Genomic DNA, 23,399 nt, shown 5'->3' on the forward strand with positions numbered 1-23,399 from the left:
ATTTTTATATTAATGGGTTAGTAAACAAACAGTGGGAGGAGGAAAAGGATCCATACAAATCTCTTAAATTATCTAAAACATTGCAATTGTCTGACATGAGAAGCTGTAGTTGAAATTATTTATTTGGGGCTGTGATATTGAGTGCATTATGTAAGTGCTATCATGAATTTGGTTATCTTTCTTTCATGAATTAAAGTTTTAGATGAAGTTAATAAATGTTAAGAGGTTCAGTTTAGATGTTCTTGGAAAACAGCAGGATACAAAAGCCATGTGGTTGCTTCAGACAAATCTTTTTTCCTTCAGGTTTCTAGAGATGGGCACAAGAGAGACCCTTGACTTTCTTCTGGATGGCTAGGTCCTGGTGGTTACCCTTGATCAAGCTCATGGTTAAGTAAAACTTCAGGAAGTTTACCTGTCCTCCTGGTGAAGGTAAGGAGATTTTTATTAAGAGGTTTGACTTCTGAATGGCAGGTGACTGTTTCAAGCATGAGTTGAGGGAACGTAAAACTTTCTGTTGAGATAAACTGATGAGATCCAACTTGTAAACAATCCAGCTGAAGATCAAATGGTAGAGAAAACTGAGTAACTCGGATAGGAAGAAATTAGAGGGTTCTGTGTCTCAACATTGTAATTAAAAGGGCATCAGAATGAAAAACATGGGAAATAACTTCTGGGACTTTGGCAAAAGAATGTGGTGTAACACTGCCTTTGTATTTTTATGAGTATGGCAGGTTAATAGAGTTAAAGGGAACTGGATATAAGTAAATAAAAAATAATAAAATAAATAACTATATAAAGTAGGGACCTTTTGTTATGAAATTGCAGAACAAGTGTACATTTGAAATAGGAAACTCAAAATTACGTATTATGTATGTCCACATTTTGTTCTCTCTTTAGTCTGACCAGGATATGTGGCTACTTGACAGTGTTATTTTTGTATTTTTAATTACTGGTCTTCACAATAAGGATGCATGAATTATTTAGCATTTCAAGATAAGACAGGAGATGTACTTAAGATCTGAGATCTGAGCAGTCCTCTGGGATTTAGCTGGATGATCTCCTTAGATTCAGTCACTGCATAAGTCTAGAAATGTGCAGATGCTAAACATAATGCAGAAGTTTAATTATTGTTTACAGTTAATTAAAATGCTATTTTTGTTTGTTTAGCCTCCCTCTGGCATCTTCAAGTCCTAATTAATTCTTAACTGTGGGTGGTGGGATTAGGGCTGGCAGCAACAGACACCTCAGACAGCCCACCAGCACCTATGGCTGTATGTGCAGTACTATTGCAGAAGCAAAGATCTCATTCTTGAGAAGTTAGATAAAGCTGGCTGTTGTTCTTGCTGCCAAGATTATTTTTATCACATTGTCAACATATTTGTTACTGTACAAACATGCAGGTGAGATACAGAACACATGAAACTCATAAAAAGGTCAAGATTTTGTATACATGTGAAATTAGAGTACTGAAGATGAGACACAGAGACAAACGCTGAAGGGGAGTGAGTGTTCACTTGACAGATTAAGGAACTGGCTGGCACTGTTCCTTACAGTGAGCTGCTTGGTGACATTTATGACACTGATAAAGAAAATCTGTGAGCAAATATCATTAACTGATGTGCTTCAAGGAGTGGCTATTTGGAACGTTTCTATGGAGGTGGCACTTCAGGTGCATAACCGGATTGTGATTGAGGGTTTAAGTTTGGTTTCATCGTGTTGCTTTGGTTTTGATTGAGGGATTTGTTTTCTATAATGTTGCAGTTGTGTAATGTTGCAGAGTACAGTGAGGTTTTTTTGGCTTAAAAATGCTGCTATAATTGGTTTCTAGGGCTTTCTTGATTTGAGCTAACTGGACATTTGGAAAGGTTGCCAAACTATGGAGCAGGATTTTGCCAGTTTTCAGTCAATGATTAATAAAACTCATTTGAAGGATCCATTAGAGTTCCAAAAAGATTTTGAACTGGAATTGTTATAAAACCAATGAATGCTATTTTATTAATGGGCATTTTCAATGGCACTGTAATGAACAGTAAATGCACATTATTTCTAGAAAACCTCCTCCCTTCAAATGACTATCATGTGTCAGGAATTCTATAGTCAGTGTGGAGAAGCATTTTCATTCTCTTTTGTAATGACATTTTTGGCAAAATTCAAGTTACTGTTTTTAAAAAATCAGTACTCCATTAAAAACTGTTGTCAACAGGTAAAGTTCCTTCTAAGGTTTATTTCCTCTTCACAGTGCTCAAAGTTTAAATGACAGGTTTCTAAAAAGTCTTTAGAACAAGTAACTGCTCTTGTTGTGTCTAGAGACCTAGTGAATTGAGAGAAATTAAGTTACATGTTTGGAGGGAGGCAACGTATGGCATCATCAATTTGTAACCATCCCCAGGTCCTCCCCAAGTTCTTCTTTTCATAAAGATAATTTTAAATCATCACACAAGTTGTTCAGCCTGTCTCTGTGCATTTCTAATTTGTTTATTGCCCTGCTACGTGAATATAGATTTGGCAGATAGTTTTTCCTATAGTCAGAGAGCTGAACAGAGTGGGTAAGTTCACAAGCAGGAGGTCCCTGCATGTTGGAATTAGTTATCTGTCTCATCCATTTCTTGTTTGTTCATGTTTTGCTCATTCAAATGTATCCTAAAGAAGCAAGGTACTCAGCTACTATGGTAGCACAAGTTTCTAATTTCCAGGAGTTCATAGCTGTGAGTCTCAATGCACCACACAGGATGTGCAGTTGTTTCCCTAATACTTGTCATTTCATTTGGGTCATAATTAGCTTTTCAGTTTTCATGTTACTGAGGCTGGGCTGACCAGGTAACTATAAAAAAAACTATAGCACTGCTGAGTGCTATGCTATGACTTCCTATACTTACTCTTGATAAGTAAAATAAGAGCTGAGGGTTTGTGCACACTGGGTGACACTGCCACTCTGCTGCAACATATTGATACCAGGTAAGGTCAAGTGAAAAGTCAGAGTTTCAACTCAACTTGGTAGGCCCTACAGTCTTTTGAGCTGGCCTCCAAAGCACCTTCTGGGATTCCTGGCAGATCAGGTTTTCTAGAGGAGGGCACTGCTTCATTTTTCAGATGCTGTTAGCATAAGTACCATAACATGAAGCCCATAATCACACTCAGAAGATGCTTTCCTCTTTTCCTCAGTCAGGCACACTATGTTTAAATTGGCATTTACTGAAATATTACTCTTGGAACTGTACCAGTGCTACACATTACACTGAGCAGGTATATATCCTACACCACATGCTACACTTGGAGCAAAAAATGGTAACAGCCATTCTAAAATGATGTAATTATAGTGTGATGCCATTGATAGAATTTCTGCATGCCCTATGATAACATTTTTCTTCCATAACTTTGAAGAGAACTTAGGAACCAAAATGCTTCAGTGAAAACTCTGTGCATGTCTCGGAATTATTCCAGAAATCCAACTGTGATTGGATTGAGGATGAAGACAGTAGTGATCTAATTCACCCCAGGTTTTAGGCTTGCTAAAATAAAGCACAGCAAAATACTGCTAAAGCAAGAGGAGAATGAATGGAAAGATGATAGTGCATTATTTGACATGTTTTCACTTACTGCAATGAGTGGATGTCATCTTCTCTAAAGAAGAAACATCAGGCTTCTATGTTCTTTTCTGAACTTAGCAGAAAGATGGAATCTCAATTCCATCTAGTATGGAATTGAGTTGGAGTTTTTTTCTATTTTTATGTTAGGGTTGGAGGTTGTTTACCAGCATCTTTATGTTTCTTGCTCTGTTTTCCACAGTAATGCTCATTTAAGATGAACAAGAATAAGCCAAGCTGCACATTCCCTCAATTAATACACCCACTCACCTGGTAGTTGAGCTCCATATGGTCTTAGATTAGGAATGAGAGAACTTGCAAAGCTCTTGCTTCTGTCAGGCCTCCAGAATCAAGCCTCTCCTTGGTTGGTTTTCACTTTCCCTCACAGTAACCCATTTATAATTATTCCATCTGCAGGAGTCTGTCCAATCCCTCGTTTTTTAACTGAAACCTCACTGGCTTAGGATGAGGGATCTGGTTTCAGTAGGACTTGGGGCCATCTTTCCTCTCTACTGCATTCACTCTTCCTTTGATTTTTCTTGGAAGAGATGTCCCTTATCCAACATTGAAAATGGACTGTGTGTAAAGCCTTTGGTGCTGTCCCACCCAAAGCAGAGATTTTTCTGCAGGTCAGTTAAATGCTATTTCTACTTGCCTGATGGGCTGGTCCTTACTGGTGAGCTCATCTCACCCTTGCTCCATCCCATTCATTATCAAGGGAGAGCTACAGCCCTGAGCTAATGAAGGCTATAATCTGTTACTCAGCTTTGCCATTAATATTACATTTATTAGTGCATTGTTCCTGCTATGTATTTTTGTGAATTTCAAACGAGGCCCACAATAATTTTTATGAGATCTGGGGCTGTGATTTGGATCATAAAATTTTTCATCACATGTGGCAGCATAATAGGACAAGAATGGCCTTGACTATTCTTTCTGAGCATAAGAAGTATGAACTACTGGTTTTATTTACTCCAGGAGCCTATCTTGCTTGGTTGCCTTTGACTGACTCTGACAAGTAGAGGATGCTTGCAGAGAAGCTGGAAGGAATAAGACAAGTATCAGATTTCCTAATTTCTGGAATCCAGTGGTTATGGGAATTTCCTGAGCCAGAGATTTCACTGGATTGCATCATCATGTTTACTAGCCATTGATGGACTGATCCACCATAAATTTTCTGATATGTTTTGAACTTTCTTGAACCCTCCACATCATCCTTTGATGACAGTCCAAATAGCCTTTTTTGGTTAAACAGCTTTTGCAATAAAAAGGAAAATATGTGCAAATTCCTACTTAGTCTAGAAGCCTGCTTCAGTGTAGGAGGGCTAGGACTGTTTTCTCCAATGCTTTGTTGTTGCAGTTTAGAAACACAGATCTTAAAAATAATTTTTGTGATAGCATAATCTTGCTGTTTTTCTTTCAGTTCAGATTTTTTTGCCCTTGTTCATTTGGTTTCGTGGACTGAGCACTAATGTCCTGTGCTGTGTGCATCCCCAGCTAACTAGAAAAAAACCTCCCTGCTGTGTTTTTGCATGGAAGATCAAAAATTTATATGAACTGTGCATTGGAGGTTAGATTGTGCCCCTAGGTTTGTTTCTCTCTCTTTTGCTTTCCTTCGTGTTATTTATTTTTATTTCTCATTTGCCTTGATGTCCATTCAGTTCTCTTCTGTTCTCACACATCCTCTGTGGTTCCCCTTGAATTGTGATGGCAGGATGGAATTGGATCTCTCTGTAAAAACAAAGTATTATTATGGTGGGTTATTTTTAGGCTCCCCAGAAATCTTGAAATAGACATATATTACACTGTGTGGTAAAATGAAAATAGAAGAGGAAAAGAATTAAACAGTATATAGTATTTGTGGTTTAGTATAAATTTTTTTTCAGGAAGTAGATGTTTGTTTCAGGCATAGACTAGAGGATATTGGCCAAATAGCATTAGTTAGCATCAAAATGTTTTGAAGTCCTTCATGGCATTAGAGAAATTTGGCCTCAGCTATCATTAATATAATTAATAATAAATTGAAAACAATCTAAATTAATTGTTTTTGTGTACTGCCCAGTTGTTTTCTTGTGTGTATAAGCACTGTCTGTGGTTGAAATAGGGACCCTCACAGGATGCTTTCCAGCTTTGCTGGCTCACTACTGGCAGACTAAAATATGAAAAGGGACAAGTACGCTTCCTGATTTCTACATTCCTTGTAAGGTTTTAAAACAAAATGGTTTGGATTCTCTTTGTTTGCAAAAGATTAGGTTCTCGTTTAATCAGCAAACTTTAGAGTGATCTCTAATTACTAACACTTTGTGCTGCTTTACCATGACTGGTTTTGTCTTCAGTTGCCATTTTCCCACTGAGGAACTGAGGAAATAAAAAGCGTGACAAACCACAAATAAAAAAACCTGCATGTTGCATAAGATCTTCCTTCAGAAAGTGATTAGGGCTACTCTCTACACCAGATAATGTGTGCTAGGTGGTCAAGTGATTCAGCTGCTTTCTTAGCTTGTGGTCTAATTGCTTGTGGTATCTGCTTCTGGTGTATAAACAAATTTGTAACAACCCTTCTCAAAAATTAACAGATGAGGTGTGTAACTCATCTGAGAAAAACACGAAGTTATTTGTATCTGATCTGATTTGACAAGCAACCATTCTAAAATCAAAGATCTATAGGGAAAAGCAATCAAAAGGACCAATAACACAGAGATCTGACAGTTGATGGCAAGATATAGGATGTCTGTAACAAGTAGAAAGCTCAGATGAACTAAAGTTCTCCACTGCCTGCCTGTCCCCAAAGTAGGAAAGCCAGAAAAAATACTTTGGAGTTAAATTACACAGCAGTAAGTTGAAATCCGCCACAGTACCAAGTTACGTCTGTGTTAAAATGCAAAAGAAAGAATACTGTTTCATTGACAAGTGCTTTATGCCCCAAAAGATGCACAGATTCTCTGTACATCTCAGAGCTGAATTGCATCCCATGCACTCCTGGTCCTGCTCTCAGTCCTTTGTTTAGGTCAGTGTTAGGTCGCTTTTTTAATTGAAGGAAGTTTCTGACTCCTCTGTTTCAGAACAAAATGCTGGCCTGTGCGTAACTGATGCAGTGAGAGCTTACGACTGTGGATGACCTGAACTTCTGTTCTCAGGGAGGAGAAGAATGTTGTCATTACTTTCCTGGCTGTACAAGCTATGTGCTCTGCTCCTCCCTCTCTCTCCAGTGCCTGCTCCAGGTCAGGCAGTACCGGCAGTGCAGGGTTTCAGAGGCACGTCCTGTGGTTGTACTGAGCCCACATCTCACGGTCTCTGTGTAAGAAAGGCATTTATGGGAATGCTTGGTAGACACAGCACATCCATGGTTTTAACAATGCAACAAGGCAAAGCAAGCTCTCTCAAAATCCTGAAGGTAACATGACCTCTCTTTCTGCCAGCCAGGACTGGCGTTTCAGGCACTGCTGGGGACCATAGTGAAAAAGTCATAAAGGGCTTAGGGTCCTGGATTACCTAAATATGGGGCCTTCTGCTCCACTGATGTCTGCACCACACGCTGGACCTGAGCAGCTGAGTTGCCCTGAGCCCAGCCCCTTGATTTGTTACCGAAATGCTGTTGAGTTCTCTCCCGTTCTTTCCCCACTTCTGTCCTGCTGCACACAGGGCACTTACAGTCCATATGCAGTGTCACCTTCTGGCCCAGCAGGTGGAAGGCAAACTGTTTATGGGAGGATGCAGGAGTGCCTGTCCTCATGCTAAAATGCAAAGTAGGTGGGTGGCTAGAGAGATGCTGTGACATATCTCACCTGAATGATGCTTTGTCTGTTGAGGGATGCCAGCGTCAGAATATACTGCCAAGCTGTACCCCTCCAGTTTCCACAAGTATTTGCTGTTCCCATCAGTGAATGGCGTTAAGGATCAGTTTCATGGGACAAGAGATGATGACACATTTTAGGGCTCCCGTTCTCACCATCACATGACTTTGTGTCCCTGCATTTTAGTCATTTCAGAGCAGTGCATCACCACCCCACTGGCTCATGCTGTGCTCTGTGTTTAGCAGCACATATTTATGACATGGGGAGTGAAGAATGAAGTTTAACTCATGTCCTTAACTAACCCGTGAGGGATTAGCAGCCTACTGCATTCTTCTACAAAGTATTAATCACTTAAAATGATTTTCATTTTTTTGAAAGGTCTTTTGCCTCCTTAGTACATCAGTACAGAACTTGGTTTGAAACTGTGGCCTTTGAGGGGCTGCTTGTACATTAGTCACGCTGTTGCTGTCATCGGCCTGACAAGGATATGTGGTCTTACTTTCTGGGTGAAGGAAAAACTACATGTCAGTGGGCTGCAGGCTCAGTTATCAAAGTTCCCTCTTGCTTCCCAAACCTGTCTTCCTGGCTGTGGTAGAGTTAAAAAAATAATTACAAGTTTTTCAAAGGATCACCCACATACACATGGTACGAGAGCTCTTTTCTTTGTTGGTTTCATTTTATTTGTACATGACTCACTCTTGGCAAAATGAGTGAGCCTCATGAGCCTGTAAAAATTCTGTTTGGATTAAATGATTTGCATTAAATGATTTATAACTGCAAGAAGGGTTTAATATTACTGTAATTCCTTAAGGAAAAACAAACCGATCTTATTCTTTCAAGTAGCTATTGCTTTCCCGCCTGTTACTTCAGACGCCATCTTACTTGCTCAAGCTGATAGCTGTTAATGAGACTCTGGGTACTTCTCCTTCCTTGCTTTCCCTGCCTCATGAATTAGAGATGGAGTGCAGGTATGCACTGTCATCCTTTTCCTAGCACATCCTTCCAAGCATGAGTGAAGGCCAGGGAATATACAGCTTCCCAAAACTGCCTGCCTTGCCATGAGCAAGAAGCAGCATTCGTGGTGGGCTGAGGCACAGCAATTGTATTTCTGAGACTCAGTTTCCCCCATTTTTGCAGGCTGGAGGCCCACCAGCCATCATTTTCCTGATGGAACGGGTGTGCTGGTTACAGCCCATCTCATCCCTGCTGACTCCTGCAGGAACGGCTGTCTGTAGGGCCGGTGGGCAGCCCTCATCCCCAGGGCTAGGATGGCTCCCCAAACCCAGAGATGTAAGGGCAAGGGGTGATCCCCTACAGAGATGGGACCTCCAGCCGCCTGCACCCACCGGGGCTGCCTGCGCCCCAGTGATGGAGGGCTCGAGGTGTGGCGAGCCTGTCAAAACCTACCCGGGAAAGGCGCTCGGTAAATAACCGGGACAACCCGGCAGGATGCCGGAGGTGCGATCAAAAAGCCCTTTGACTGTGTGTTTGTGCGCGCAGAGCCGCGGCTGGCCGAGGTGTGGGCTTCCAGAGGCCGAGGCGCGACCTCCGTGCCTGCGGCGAAGTTGCTAACGGAGGCCGCTGACTTCAGCCTCTGGCCACGGGAGTGTCCTCCTCCTCGGACCATGCCCTCTCTCAGGCCAGTTCACGGCCGCATGTTGCGGCGTTACCGCCGCGGGATTTTAATTTCTGTGGTAGCTTTCTGCGCCGGGGGTCCTCCCGCAGCCCCGGCGGCGACTCCCACCGCACCCCTTGAGGAGAAGGGGTGACCCGGCGGCGCCCCGGGACCCGCCCTGTCCGGGCACCGCCCGCCTTGCCTCAGCGTAGCCGGGGGATCCCGGCCGCCTGCGGGCGCCAGCCCCAGCGGCGCTACAAGTGGCCGCCGGGGGCGGTTTCGGCCCCGGCTTCGGCTCCGCCGCGGTTTCCCTCCGCCCCGCGCCCGCCTCCCGCCGACCCTCAGTCCGCGGCGCGGAGGAGCCGCGGGGCGCGTTGCGTAACGCTGCGCTCCGCTCCGCCGCTCGGGGCGGTGAGGAGGCGCGGAGGGGCGGCGAGGCGAGGCGAGGCGGTTCGCCGCGGCCGGAGGTGAGCAGCGGCAGCAGCGGCGGCGGCGGCGGGGCGGGCGGGGCAGGGGGGTGCGCAGCGCGGCGTGTGCGCGGCCCCGCGGGAGGCGGTGGCGCAGGCGGGGGGAATCCAGGTCACGTCCGCAGGCAGACGGCGGCTGGCGGGAGGGACGCGGCGAGAGGCACCGCGCCTCGCCCGGGCGGGCGGGCGGCGAGGGGCGCGGGGCAGGCGGGCCGCTCCGCTCCGCCGGTAAGTCGCTCGGGCTCCCGCTCGGCGGGGAGGGCAGCCGCAGGCGTGGGCGGGCGCTCCGGCGGCGGGCAGGGGGTGCCGGCTCCGCAGGTTGGCGTCCCGGGCCGCCCCTGGGGCACGCCGCGCTTCTCCCCCGCAGCAGCCGCCGTGTCCCCGTCCCGAAGGCTGCGGGGCGGGCGCGGGGGAGGCGAGCCGCCTTCGCCGGGCACTCGCTATATTTAGCCGTCACCGGCGACGGCGGCCCGCAAACGCTGCCGGAGAGAAGGATCCAGTGGCCCGTCGGGGCGCCGGCGGCCCGCCCGTAGCATCCGGGGGCGGCGAGGGGCGAGCGGTGGCCCGGCCCGGCGGGGAGGGCAGGGTAGGGAGGGGAGCCGCGGCACCCGGCGGTATTCGTCACCGCGGGGGTCGGCGGTGCCGGGGAGCCCCCGGTGTGGCTGTCTGCCGGCGTGTCCTTCTTTATTTATGTTTGCAGCAGAGGTGGTATTTCCCCGTTAAGAGTTTATCCATTGAAGTTTTATTTGACTTTCTAAAGCAACAACAGCAACAGAAATCCGTGAAGTTTAGAAAGCCAAATGTGTTAATTGTTAACTAAATATAGAAGAGGACAGCTCGAAAGCTGCTGGGGGTGGATTGATCAGGCAGCGTGTGAGTAAAAAGGAAAAGGGAAAATAGTCAGCCTTAAGAAGCCATTTGCCGGTAGAAAAGATCGCACCTGCTCTGGTCAGCGTCAGGAGCCCGATAGATCCGTGGTCCGCAGAAACCTTGTTTGCACCCCTTGTGATCCAGGTGGTGGAAGGAGAAACCCAGGTTATAAATGCTGGGACAGCTACCAGCTCCGAGTCAAGAGGGCGAATGATACTTTCTTCAACAGTATATGCGTTTTCCTTTTATTATTTTACACTTAACACACAAGTCGTGCATTCAAAGTGAGCCATCTGCTTAGTTATAGTAATATATTTAGCTTTTAGTTACAGAACTTAGTCTGTTGTGAATATACATTTGCATAATTGATAGACTGTGGATCTTTTTATAAAATGATTTGTTTTCCTTTTACAGTTCAGTACTACTTGTGTGTTGAGACAATTTACTAGATTTTCTGGTTCCTGTTTTCCCAGCTCCAACTTCTGAATAAACATTTGAGAAAAAGCAAAAACAAAGCAACACAAGCAGAGCAAAGGATTTGTTCTTTGTAAAAGCATTTGTAGTAAAAAGGTAATTTTCAGGAGATTTTGTCATAATTGATGCAATTGGATTATTCATTACTTAGCAGTATTGCCTTACAGTGAGAGGCTTGAGTTTTCTCCCTAACTTGGTAAGTAATATAACTTCTTAAATTTATAGCTTTTTTTTAAAAGTGAAGAAGCTGGACTAAGTCACTGTAAGGTATAGCCCTTCCTTTTTTTCATAGAACAGCTGTTTAAGGTGTAATAACAACAACTGTTGAGTGAAACTGGGTATGCCTACTTCCTTCTGCACAAGATTTTTAAAAAATTTTTTTTTCCTTTTCTACTAACTGGCTTAAAATCACCCTTGGCATTAGTCTTGGGACCCTTTAATTTGTCTCAGCCTGCCTTCAGTTTATTTGAATTGGTGACCTTTGGATGAGCTTCTGTTTTCCATTGTTACTTGCTAATGATGGAATAATCTGGTCCTGACGTACCAGTTGTGAAACCGAGGGTGCTCCTGCTGATGGTCCCGAGGAAATTTAAACTATAGCTCCGTGTTGGAAGAGGAAGGACTTAGCTGTGGTTTGCATCAGCTTTTAGATGTGCGGACTCTGGTGTTCAGAGCTGAAAGGGCTTGCACCAAAGTCTGTGTGGAGTCAATGGAAAATCTCCCGTTGCTTTTTAGTGCTTTTATATGAAGTCTTGTATGAAGTTGTGTTGAGCACATCATGGCTACTCCAAATTGTTTGGCGCTTTTGTAATTCTTTGCATATCTGAGTTGTTATGTAAAGTCAAATTTATTGTGCTGTCTCCTTCTCCTGTGTGGGAATGTTATTTTGCTGAGTTGAAAGTGGCGGTGGTGTTTTTGTTCCCTCTTGTATTTGCTACAGCATTAATTTTATTATCTGATCATTTTCTGTTACGTGAGAACAACATGTGTGCTTTTTCCAAATTACCCCCAAAATGGGGGATTTCGAAAAAGCCAATCAGCTTTTGCTAAGGGCTGCTTACCATGAAGGTTTCTTCAGAGACTTTTCAAAGAGTTTACAGTAGCGGGACATCTGAAGTTGTGAGGCATTCTTTCTCTGATGTACATGTTGTACTTCCCTTGTGTAGTATATGGTTGATTGCTGTGTTTTGGGTTTTTTTAAGGGTGAAGAGGAGAAAGTTGTGAGTGATAACAGATACTGGTGTTTCATAAAGAAGCTTGCAGAATAACACATACTTGTGGCAGGCATAGATCCTCCCCTGGCTTCCCTGTTGCTGATGATGAGCAGGATTTTTCCTTTTGGCTACATGTAAAAAGCCAGCCAAGAGAAAAGTAGGGAGGAGAAGGTTTATTAAACTTAAATCATAGAAGTTTGTCAGAGTTTATTGTCTAGTGTAACCTTGAAATTTGATTCTATTTGGAAGGGAATCAAGGGATGAAACCTCAAAAAGCCACCTGATTTGAGGCAGGACATCCTCCAGCAAGAATCTCATTTGCTACCGGAAGGGTGAGACCAGGAATTTTGGCTTCTTGGAAAAGGAGATTCTGGAGCTCATTATCTCTTCACCATTCTTTTCTGGTTTACTGATTTGGGGTTTACTTATTACTAAAAGTTGAAGAAGGCAAAAGAGGCATGCATATGGAGGAAGCTCAGGTAAATAGTCTGTGATGAGGGAAGGCATGAGAAGAAAGGTAGTACAGTTTCTGTGAGCCCTTGTGTCTTGGATTTCCTTCTGGGGCTTGGGAAGTGCTAATTCTTCCAACAAAACTAATTTGTTCTTTAACAGAAGGTGGCTGTCATGGCAGAAGGCAGGGCAGGATGCAGGGTAGCAAGGCAGAGATGTGTTTGTCTTGTCCTTTGGCATGTTTGATTTCCAAAGTGGATGAGAATATGGCATCTGGAAGAAGGGAGAAGGTACTGCTGGGGCATTGTCCACCTCCCTGCTAAGAATGAGGTGCCACATCCCTGCCATGGATTTATAGAAAGTATGGTCAGGATCTAAAATTGTGAATTTTCTGTCAGACAGGGTCAAAGAATTGGTCAGGAAAGATTTTCTTAATATTTCCATAGCTCGTCTTTGTTTCCTCCTTTCCAGATTTCAGAAGTGTTGACATGTACAGACCCAGATTCTTTCCCACATGACCCTGTTCAAATAAATAAAGAAATGACTGATGTTCAGTAGTCATTCAGGTTTAGGACAGCAGAATTCTAAGTCACGAAAGTACTCTCCTTCTTCTGTTTGCTTAACTGAAGTAAGGCCTCTGAATAGTTGAGGAAGTCTGTACTGGAAAATGCAGTTATGTTTGTCCGTAAGTCTTCTTAGGTTCATTTAACCCATTAAAAAATTAGGAATAATTCTTATGGCCATTAGTGTGGCAGTGCTGTTTCTGACACTTTCTGAACTTGTCATTGTGCAGTGGAGAAATACTCTATCTTCTCGGGGGTGAGCTAGGATTTTACATATTTTAAAGGGATAACTAAACAAGTAATTAATATATTACAAGAACCTTTGTCATGAAAATGAAGGGCTGACTATAAATAAACTTAATTTCTGTGTAAAGAATAAAGAGTTATGTTTTTTCAATTCACTGTTATTTTATCAATTGTATGTGGTCCAAGAGGATATTTTGAATAAAACAATTGAATCTTCCCGAAGGTGTTTCTCTCATTTCATTCACAACATGTGAGTGAGATAATTTCCATTACTCACTGCCACTACTTTACTTTAAAGAAGGTTATGGTAGGGGTATACAGCAAGTAAAAAGATTGTTTGGAAAAGTTTGTTCTGTTGCTAGCCTGTTCAGCTTATGGTCACACTGCCAAAGTGCATGTAACAGCCTGCAACTGGACAGGATGAAATTTTAAGCAAATAATTTTTTTTTAAATTTTTTTTTTATAAGAAAATTGAGTATTCAATTCTGAATGCTTTTGATCATAGTCCTATTTTACTTCTATGAGACTTAAACCAATAAATTAGTCAAATCATAAAGGAATAAACTGCAGTTTAAAAAAGTTACTGTATATTCTCAAGTGTCTTAAATATACACAATTGTAGTAATTTTTACTGATGAACTAAACTGTCAAATGCTCTTACATTATAATTAGATTATACGCATGAAAGCAGTGTGATCATTCTAGAGTACAGAACCGTTCTGTGTCCTCTCGTGAACCTAACCCAAGAAATTAGGGTTCTGTTTTCCATTGGAAGAAATAAAAGGACTGATTCCCAAGCCAACTGATAGGAAGGTAGAAAACAGGGCAAGAAGGTTGATGTCTCTTCAAGTGAATGTAAAGTAGAAGCATAAGTTTTAGTTTTGATGGATGCGGTAGGAGTGAAGTTGGTGCACGTAGAACCAAATTACTTATATGTATGCATACACAACACTTGCTTGTCTGTTTGGGTAGAAGACATTCTTCTCACCTGCTAAATATTTTTTGCCTCTCCAAAGACTCATGTTTGAATGTCTTCTGGATTACTTCATGGGAGTTGGGAGAAATACAGCACGAGTGTTGCTGGACTGTAGAATGTGTGTTGGAACAGCTGTGTAGGATAATAAAGGACCTCTTAGAAAAAAATGTAAAGTACTTGTCAAGTACATAAGTTGTTTCATCATTGGACAGTTGCTCAGTAACTGATGTCTTAGTGACATGCATATGAATGAACCATTTTTTAAATATTCACAAGAAAAATACACTGTGTGTAAGAACAGCTGCTTCCATCACCATTGCAAGTTGGCTTCCTTGAGTCCCGTGTCATGTTTGCTCTCATTACCTACATCTGTACAATGGTCTTGAACTCTGGGCCTTTTCCTTTCTCCTGCTTCATGGATTTGCAGACCTTCACATCTTTCTTCCACTGCCTTGATCTTGATCCTTGGCCTCCTTTAGTGTAGTGTTAAACTCTGCACCTCCAACCCATGACTTTGCTTTAGTTCCCTTGTCTTAGCTGTGCTGCTACTTGCCATATTAATTTAACGTGTAATTTAACAAGCTGCTGCTGCTTCTTGGTTTCTTAACCTGTAGAAAAAATGAGCACTACTAAATTGAAGCTGTTTGTTCATTAGCATTGTGTTTTCCTCTGGCCTTTAGCACAATCTCATAATTCCTGGTCCATTTACCTGCCTTCTTGCAACTCTTGACAGGTAGGATTGCCTTCGTCTGACATCGTACGACCCGTTTTCTAACTTTAAATTAAAAAAAATTTATTTCCATGGCTTATTAACTTACCCCAACTCTTTTTTTTTTTTCATTACTTCAAATATATATTTTTAAAACGGAGTGTGTTTATGTGCAGGGTGCTTCAAAGTGTAATTAGAAGCTGTAGCGTTCATGTGTAAGGCTTAGAATAATTTCATTGATGGCTTCATGAAATGGGAAGGTTTATTTTGAGCCCTCTTTTTGAGGTTGGTGTCTTATGTTTAAGTGTCTTACTTTCTATATGGCATTTATTCTCCTAAAAAAGATGAGGTGAAACACATCATCCAGTTAGATAAACAGGGAATATTCTGTCCATGTAAATCCAGAATATACATTCCCATGCACATATGCAATAAAATGGTTTTATCCTTTAAAACATCGAAGGAAATTTCAATTTAAAACAAAATAATTACTTCCAGTAAATATTAAATTATAATTTTATTTCTACAAATATAGAGACAATTATATCTGGAACACAGAGTACTTCCTATGCAGCACTGAACAGCGTGCATTTTATGTTGTATCCATTTAGCTGATGTGATTTACTGAAATGATTTGGTTTGTTGAAGGACTCTGTGTGACCAGAATAAAACAACTTAGTCGGGACAGAGGACTTGGATCAGCTTTGTAGTTTATTTGATTATTAAGGTTATAATGTCAAGCACCGAGGAAGAGAAATGCCACAATTAAAGTTGATTAATTCAGATGTCTGTGAATATATGCAGATAAACTAAGGTTTAGAGTCCTTGGTACTGCTTCACTTTTCAGGGTGCATAGCATTATAAAGTAAAGTAATAGTTGTGTTTGAAAAGGATGGCTCCTATAAACTTTATCTGAACATTGGATCCCAGGGAATGCTGTTGGTTACGTAGATCATAGGGAGCATGTGGTCCCTGCCTGTAAACCCTACACATGTAACAGTGATTTGTAACTGGTTATTGTGAATTTTGAGTTGAAACATAACTTAGTTTAGCACCATGGAGGGATCAAACTTGACTTCCCATCTTAGCATTCAATTGTTGTAAACTGTTCAGCTCCCTTCTTTTTTTTCCTTATTTTCTGCACACCAAAGTCCCCTACCTCAGGTACTCCACACTTTTCTCCTCTGCCAGAAGTAAGAGACATTTTCTTTCCTTGAAGAGCCCTATGCATGGAGGTAGCATCCTCAACCTCATTTCCTCATAGGATGGGGAGGATCCAGTTCAGTTGCCCTGATTGCTGTATCTGGCAGATGCTGAAGGCAGCTGCCATGCTCCTGCTGCTGGCAACATGGGTTGTCCTGTTCTTGGTTCCCTCTAACAGGGTCTTCTTGCCACCAGAAGGGATAAGTCAGTGACAAGTGTCCTGTTTGCCATTGTGTTGACCAGATCCTATGCTTTTGTATTCTCATCTTTCTGCTTTACTGTGTGTTGGGTACTTTAGTGATGGAGGGATTTTTTGCTTGTTATTTTTGGCCTCAGTCCCACTTCTTTTGGCATCTCCCTCCCTTTCTTCCCCACTTGGCAATTCTGTTATGCATGTCTGTGACCACTGGCATGTGTTAGGAGACTTTGGTGTAAAGGGTGATAGCCTCTGAAATATATAAAGCCTTAATTTTCACCAAGTAGATTGCTGCACAAGATACCATCTTGATCACAGCTGTCTTCACTTCCACTGAACTCTGGGAGAACTCAGAGACTTTTCTGGTAGTTAGACCTTCTGGAAAGCCCTTTTGCTTTGATCCTCTTCCCAGGGAAGATGAATCTCCCCTGCAGCCACTGTCCCAATAGGATGCAGGGAATGTGCTTTCAGCCATACTGGCTATGCCTTTCCAGTCAATGGATGCTGGGATTGTGTTTTATAAGGCAGAAGAATCTTCTACTGTAATCTCTTCAAGGGGCCTTGTATCAAAGTGCTTTCAAGTTTTGTGAAGGTAGGAGTGCTTTTTCTGCTAGGATGTTAGGTGTGGGTAGGAACCTGGTGCAGGGAAATCCTGGGTTCCCTAATTCCTGAGAGAGGTAGGGCTCTGGTCATGCCCTCTGTAAAGCTGTTCTCTGAGACAGCTCTTCCAGTGTCCTTGTCCTACATCTAGTGACATTGATAAGACTTCTGGCTTTGGCATAGGATACTGCAAGGGGGATGGCTAGGCTAAGGTTCTTCCCCTCCTCTGCCTTACTTTCTCTTTAGGGCAGGATGCCCCCTTTTTACCTGGACCTACAGCCCCCCTTTTGTGGCACAGCTCTGAGAGCTGTCACTTGTTTGTGGTCAATATGTGGTTTGTGGTGAATATGTGGTCAAACCTGGTTATGATCAAACCTTTAAGCTACAGATGTGGTGTGTTTCAGTGTTTTTCCTCCACCTGTCTAATAGTAAATCATTGATTATCAAGCCCTTCTTTTGCCTTCTTTATGAGAGACAGATGGGGTTAATGCCTAGCAGCCAGGCTTTGGGAATACTCTTGATGGCATCTGTTGGTGAGGGGCTTTCATAACTCCAGACAAGAGGGCCTGGAGCCTGTCTTAACCCATTTGGGTCGTGGTTCTGGTCTTATGACTGGAGGAATAGGAACAAGCAGGTTTTTCCCAATCTGCCCCCCGTCCAAGGGTTGATGTGCCAGGCAGCTGCTCTCCCTTGTCCTCTCCTCCTTTCCTCCAGACCATCTTGGTTTGCCAGGCTGCTGTCTGAGGAGCAAGGGATGGGCACCATGGACATCTGGCTGGGAAGGGGTTGAACTTCTGTGGGCTCACTGGGCTCTCCTGTGAGAGAGTTGGGGGAGAGGCCAGACCTGGCCTCATTTGTTCCTGCAGACAGGACCATGCTTCTGCCCTTCAGGCTCTTCAATGGCTTCTTTACAGTACCTGCTTCCTGGCCTGGAACTAGGTATATGGAGAAATGGATGTATACATAGTGTGCTTCCTCCTATTTTCAGATGTCTTCAGATCTTTTGAAAAAACTGATAGCTGATAATTCCCAGAATCTGAACATTTCTTTTTTTTCAAATTTTCCAATTTTTTTTTTTTTCCAAATACTATAAAAAGTTTTGTGTAGCACAAAAAACATAAGCAAGCCCCTCTACCCCATTTTGCCTTTCTGGCTGGGTTTTCACAGTGACAGCAGGATTAATTCTTATTGTAAGGATCTTGCTTGCCAAATTACAGACTGTTCTAAGGAACAGGAGACTTCAAGTACTTGAAAGAAAGAGCATCTAAAATTTTGCAGATACAAATAAAAACAGACTAAACCAAAACAAAACCAAATAACTCCACAAAAAAACCCTAACCCCAAACAAACAAACAAACAAAACCCAAAAAACAAACCAAAAGCCCCGAAACATTTCCTTTGGCTACTTCTGCAGAAACAGCGAGACCATTTTGGCTGTTTGAACACCAGCATGGTTTGCCTGGAGTAGTTGTGGGTTCTCCATCCTTCAAGACATTAAAAAAGTGGACAACCAGCTCCAGATGACCCTGCTAAAGCAGCCGGGTGGAGTAGGCAATCTCATGAAGTGCCTTCCAGCCGTAGGCATTCTGTGACTTGAAACTGCCTGAAAAAGTTGATCTTGAGATGGGCAGTCTGATACAAGGAATTGCAGTTCACTTGTTTTAGAGATGAGTGAAGTAAAAAGTAATTTAACACAGATTAATTCATTATGAAGTGTAGAGCACACTTTAAAAACAAGCTAGTCTGCCAGGCTTGACCATAATAAATTCCGGGAAGTCAATAAAAATATTGTGAATTCATACCAAAATAACAGCAAATCTCACTACTTCTGTCTATGCAAACAACATAAGCTTCTTTGTAGTTTTAAAAAAATACCCTAAATGCATTTTCCATGCACACATCAAAGTTGTGAGCATACTTTAAACTTTCAACCAAAATCTGTGCTCTGACCTTTGCATGTAAGGATCATTGCCTTCAATCACACAGAAAAATTCATAGAGGTGTAAAAAGTGGACAGGACTTGGCTGTTGTTTTGGAGTAATTTTCAGATCATGTTTTGCATGTAATTATAAAAAGCCAAATTTATTTAAGCAAACTACTGTATGAACCCTTGCCCTCCTTTCTCCCTTGAACTTGCTGCCCAGTTTGGCTCCTGGAGCTTTTCCAGAGATCTCTTTCTTGGGTTACGTATCTCTCCAATGAGAAACCCAAGTTCTGAAAGCAAGAAAGTGGTGGAATGGCAGCCATAAAACCTAAACTCAAGCAGACAATCTTCCTTCTCCCATTACTACTGCACCTGTTCATGAGGTAGCCCTGTGGGGACCTTGGCTGGTGGCCAAGGTGTGTACCAGAACATTTTACCTTTACTCATAGTTTGAGCTCATCCACAGGTGGCAGCTGAAAATTCATGCCCATAACATAAGTTCACATCAGTTTAACCTGTGTTATGCAACAGCACTGCAGGCTGCCTTTTTTTCTAAAAGCTTTCTCAATATTTTTTATATACTTTACTTCCTTAACTTAGGAGGACTAGCAGGAAAGCTTGTCAGCATTTACCGTAGAGATAGAAGGCAAAGGGGAAGTCGATCGCTGACAGGATGTTGCTTGCTGTCCAGGCAAGCATAACATGCAATAAGATGAAAAACTTGGACTCCTCTTTATGATGTTCAATTCCAAACCAAGTTAAAACTTGAGCTCAATCTCTTTAAAACCCATCTGTGTAGATACAGGCGTAGTCCATTTTGATGATTGTAGCTCTGCAGCTGAAATCATTCATCGATGGTGTGAGAAAGATATTTAAAGGCCAACCTGTATCACTCAGAAGTCCAGATCTACAGGAGGAAATCTATAATCTGTATTTTCTTTTAATGTTTTGTTGCTAAGGGTTTCCTGATACATCACACCTATTCTTGTCAATATTTCTTTAGATCTTCTTCCTTTACATAGCTTTGGATGAGTGGAACATCCCGTACTTCTGCAAAGATCTCCTGAAGTCACTGGGAGCCCTTTCTGAAGATGGGCAGCTGAAAGAAGCAAATACATTATGTGCCCTGCACAGTCATCATCCAGTCTCTGTTTGGGAAAGGAGAGAAGTATAGAAAGTAGAAAGTAATCTCATCTAAAAAAGTACTATAGAAAGTAGTAGAAAGTAATGTAATCTAAAAGAGTTTGAAAAAATATGTAAATTAGGATTGGGAGAGCCTCAATATATTTTTGATCTTTAAGAGAAGAATTATTTAAACTAAGGAAGAGCAGAAACCCAGAAAAAGCAGTATGTGGGAAGAATATGAGAAGTTCACCTTGGCAGATGTTGGAAGTCATGGGGTAGAACAGTACTAAGCCTTACCTGCTGCTGTGAGAAGGTTAAGAGCTGCAATCTCTGTTAGGAGATCCAAAATTTCACAACACCCAGGTGATGGTGTAACAGGAAGAAGGGTGTGGGCAAAACTACAGAGCGACATATGAGTAATTCAGGACCTCACCTGTTTTCCCATCTGGAGAGGAGGGCTAAGTGGGGAAAGCAGATGGGCAGATCAGAAGTCAGAGTTTAAATACTTTCACTGAGCTTCCCTGCTTTGAGGTTGATCACAGGGGATTCATGTTTGTTGCATACTCTTTGTATTTTTTGGATGGATGTGTTTTAATTGGGTCAGAAAAAATTATGTCTAGTGTTATTCCTTCTACATACAGTATCAGAATGGCAAATCTGAACTACTGGGATATACCCATGAGATGCCAGCAGTCTTTGACGTACTTTATATTGATTTACTTAGGGTATGTTTTCTTCAACAGTGTTCCCAGTAGTGGATGAGCCACCTTTTTAATAATATCAAGGGAGTGGAATTACTGTCTCATTTCCATGTGAAAAAGTCTCAGAATGGAAGGCAGATTATGACCTTAAGTAGTGCCCAGAAGTGATAGGTCAGAAAAAAAAAGTTACAGTTCCAACAATGAATTTTTAAAAATTCAGTCAGCATTATGTATTTTTAATAAATCCACATCTTAACTGCAATGTTTGAAATCAGGGACCAGGTCTGCAAAATGAAACTTAGTATAAGTACACCTGAAATTGGCTTCAGTGGTTATTACTGCCTGAGAAGTGAGAAAGGCAAGAACAAAGATAGGTGATACAAACTTAATATTTACCAAAGTTCAACAGTTTTATGAGTAAAATAATCTGCTTACAGTGTGTTTTTAAGAGAGAAATAATTTTATCTCCGGTACTAAATTTGGAATCACTGTATCCAGCCATCTGTATATGTCAAGCCTAATATCTTGCTTTAGGGATTAAATTTATACCATGCGTTAGTTTGTTTTTCTTCAGAATTTTGCTGTATCATTTTGTTGGCTTGTTTTTGGTTTGGTTTTGTTTGGGTTTTTTTCCTGATAGAATGCAGAATCTCATTGGTGAATTTTGTGGTATTGTTTACTGTTATCTTAATGAAAAACTTGGAAAAAGTTTGTGAAAACTCAGTATGAGAGTCCTTAAGCCTTTGTATGTCAGTTAGTCAGTGATATTGATATTTGAAGCCATTAATGCTCTTCCCTTTTTAATCCAAGATAATGTCTTCTAATCAACATTATGTAATTCAGCAAATATAACAAAACCTACCAAATTAAGATACTGTACTCTTTTGCTGTCTTAGATCTGCAACATAGCATGTATTTTTGTATGTTTTGAACATTTTGCTGATCAGTAGCTGAATGTCTGGTAGTAAATGCATTATATATTTGAATAAATAAACTTCATTTTCAGTCAACACTTATCTTCAGACTATGCATCGGGTGAATTACCCATTTTTAATTAAGAAACATTTTACCTCTTTGTTTAACATAGAAAATGGGGACATTATTAGGGTGTTGGCCTTGGTGTTTCCACAACACTTCAGCTGCTTTGATCTGGCTGTGTTGACACTAAAATTGGGTCTTCTGCTTGGACATGTAGGACAAATATGTGTTTAGTTAGACCATTACAACATTGGAGGAAGTAACAAGAATCAGTAAAGCAAAGGCAGTCATGGCAATAATAAAAAAAAAAAAAAAGAGAGAAAAAATTAGGCAATTCAGGGTCATGCAGAATACTGTCACTTTGCTTATATAATTTATGGCTATAAACAGTGGTCATGACACCACCCCACAGCAATACCAGCTCTTCTCAGCTTTGTGCTGTTTTCCTATGGGTCACATAGGATCAGTCCTAGAACATTGTGTTCCCTTTTGTGTACCTCTCATTTATTTTTTTCTCTAACCAGAAGATACTAAACAGAAGAGAATTCAGGGAGGAGTTGGAACAATAATAGAGGGAGTAAAAGGGAAATGACATTAGCAAGGGCTGCAAGGTGTCTGTGTACATATGTTGAGGATGTGTGTCTGAATTTTCTGAAAGAAGTTGTTAAGGGAGACTATAAAAAGTGAAACTGTTTTTCCTTTTTTAACTTTTAAGAACGGGGTAATTTAATGGAAGGGATCTGTCTAAAACTTGGGTTTGTCTGTGAAGGTGTTATCCCCTTGGAAGTGGGAATCTTAAGTTGTGTAAAACAGCAGCAGCTCTATCATATGGAATGGAATGCTATGACTTGGTAGAATGGGGACCAGTCAGCTACTGAAGACCTATCTTGCACCATCATTTTTTTAAAGTTATTACATGTTCTGGTTTTGAACACTAAATAATGCCTTTGAGCTAACTGAACTCTAATATAACAACATTAAAAATATGGACCATTTACATCATTAAAAGAAAAAAGGAAAATACACTTAAGTATTTCCTATTTTTAGTGTAGTATTTTTTTAAATGAAATATAATAATATGAAGCAAAATACAGCAAAAATATATTTCTGTTATTTGCCTGGTGCAGGCGTATGTAATCTTGCAAGTGCCATGTGACATTTTAGATTTTATTTTATTTTCCCTTTAAGCTTCAAACTGACAGCTAAAGTGCCTTAAAGGGGTCTTTATTCTGGTTGAAGTGTTCTGATTGCTCTCATCTTTTCTTCCTTTTCCTTTTCTTTATGGTGGTATGTTAAGTTTTAAGCATCTTTGGGGAAGAAGTGCCATCTTTTCTATATTCATTGGCAGCTAAAGCTATTGAGTACCTTTTTAGTGATCTTAACAATCATCAGCCAAAAAATGAGGAGTACCTTGTAGAATTGCAGGTTACATGCACATGTGACCCTGAATCAGAAGTTTAAGTGTCTGTAAGCTAAGAAACTTGCAGGACAGGTTGTGTGGTTGGTCATAGCACTCACTTTTTTTTTATTAAAAATGCTATTTAAAATATAAAGACAACTTTTTAGAAACTTATGTTTTAAAGGCACAATCTCAAAAAGCCTGAAATGCAAGTAACTATAGGGAGGTTGTAGATTGGATAAACAGGGAAGAAAGGGGGGAAAAAAACCCTGTCTCTATGTCTACCAAGTCTGATGTATCTTCCTGTAGTT

General features: G+C 41.5%; 1 protein-coding gene across 12 annotated transcripts in view; it reads left to right on the forward strand.

The window, feature by feature from the left end:
- Positions 1-23,399, forward strand: part of THRB (thyroid hormone receptor beta) — a 174,228-nt gene that overhangs the window by 4,241 nt on the left and 146,588 nt on the right. For 3 of the 12 annotated variants that reach the window (XM_071735509.1, XM_071735516.1, XM_071735510.1), the window contains exon 2: positions 304-429. The gene's annotated coding sequence lies outside the window, so the exon portion shown is untranslated. Of the gene's footprint in view, positions 1-303; positions 430-9,192; positions 9,461-9,536; positions 9,689-23,399 lie in introns of those variants that run through there. The other 9 variants (XM_071735508.1, XM_071735512.1, XM_071735518.1 and 6 more) reach the window with 8 other exon arrangements.

This window comes from Heliangelus exortis, chromosome 2 (genome assembly GCF_036169615.1).
Source record: "Heliangelus exortis chromosome 2, bHelExo1.hap1, whole genome shotgun sequence".
Lineage (NCBI taxonomy): Eukaryota > Metazoa > Chordata > Aves > Apodiformes > Trochilidae > Heliangelus > Heliangelus exortis.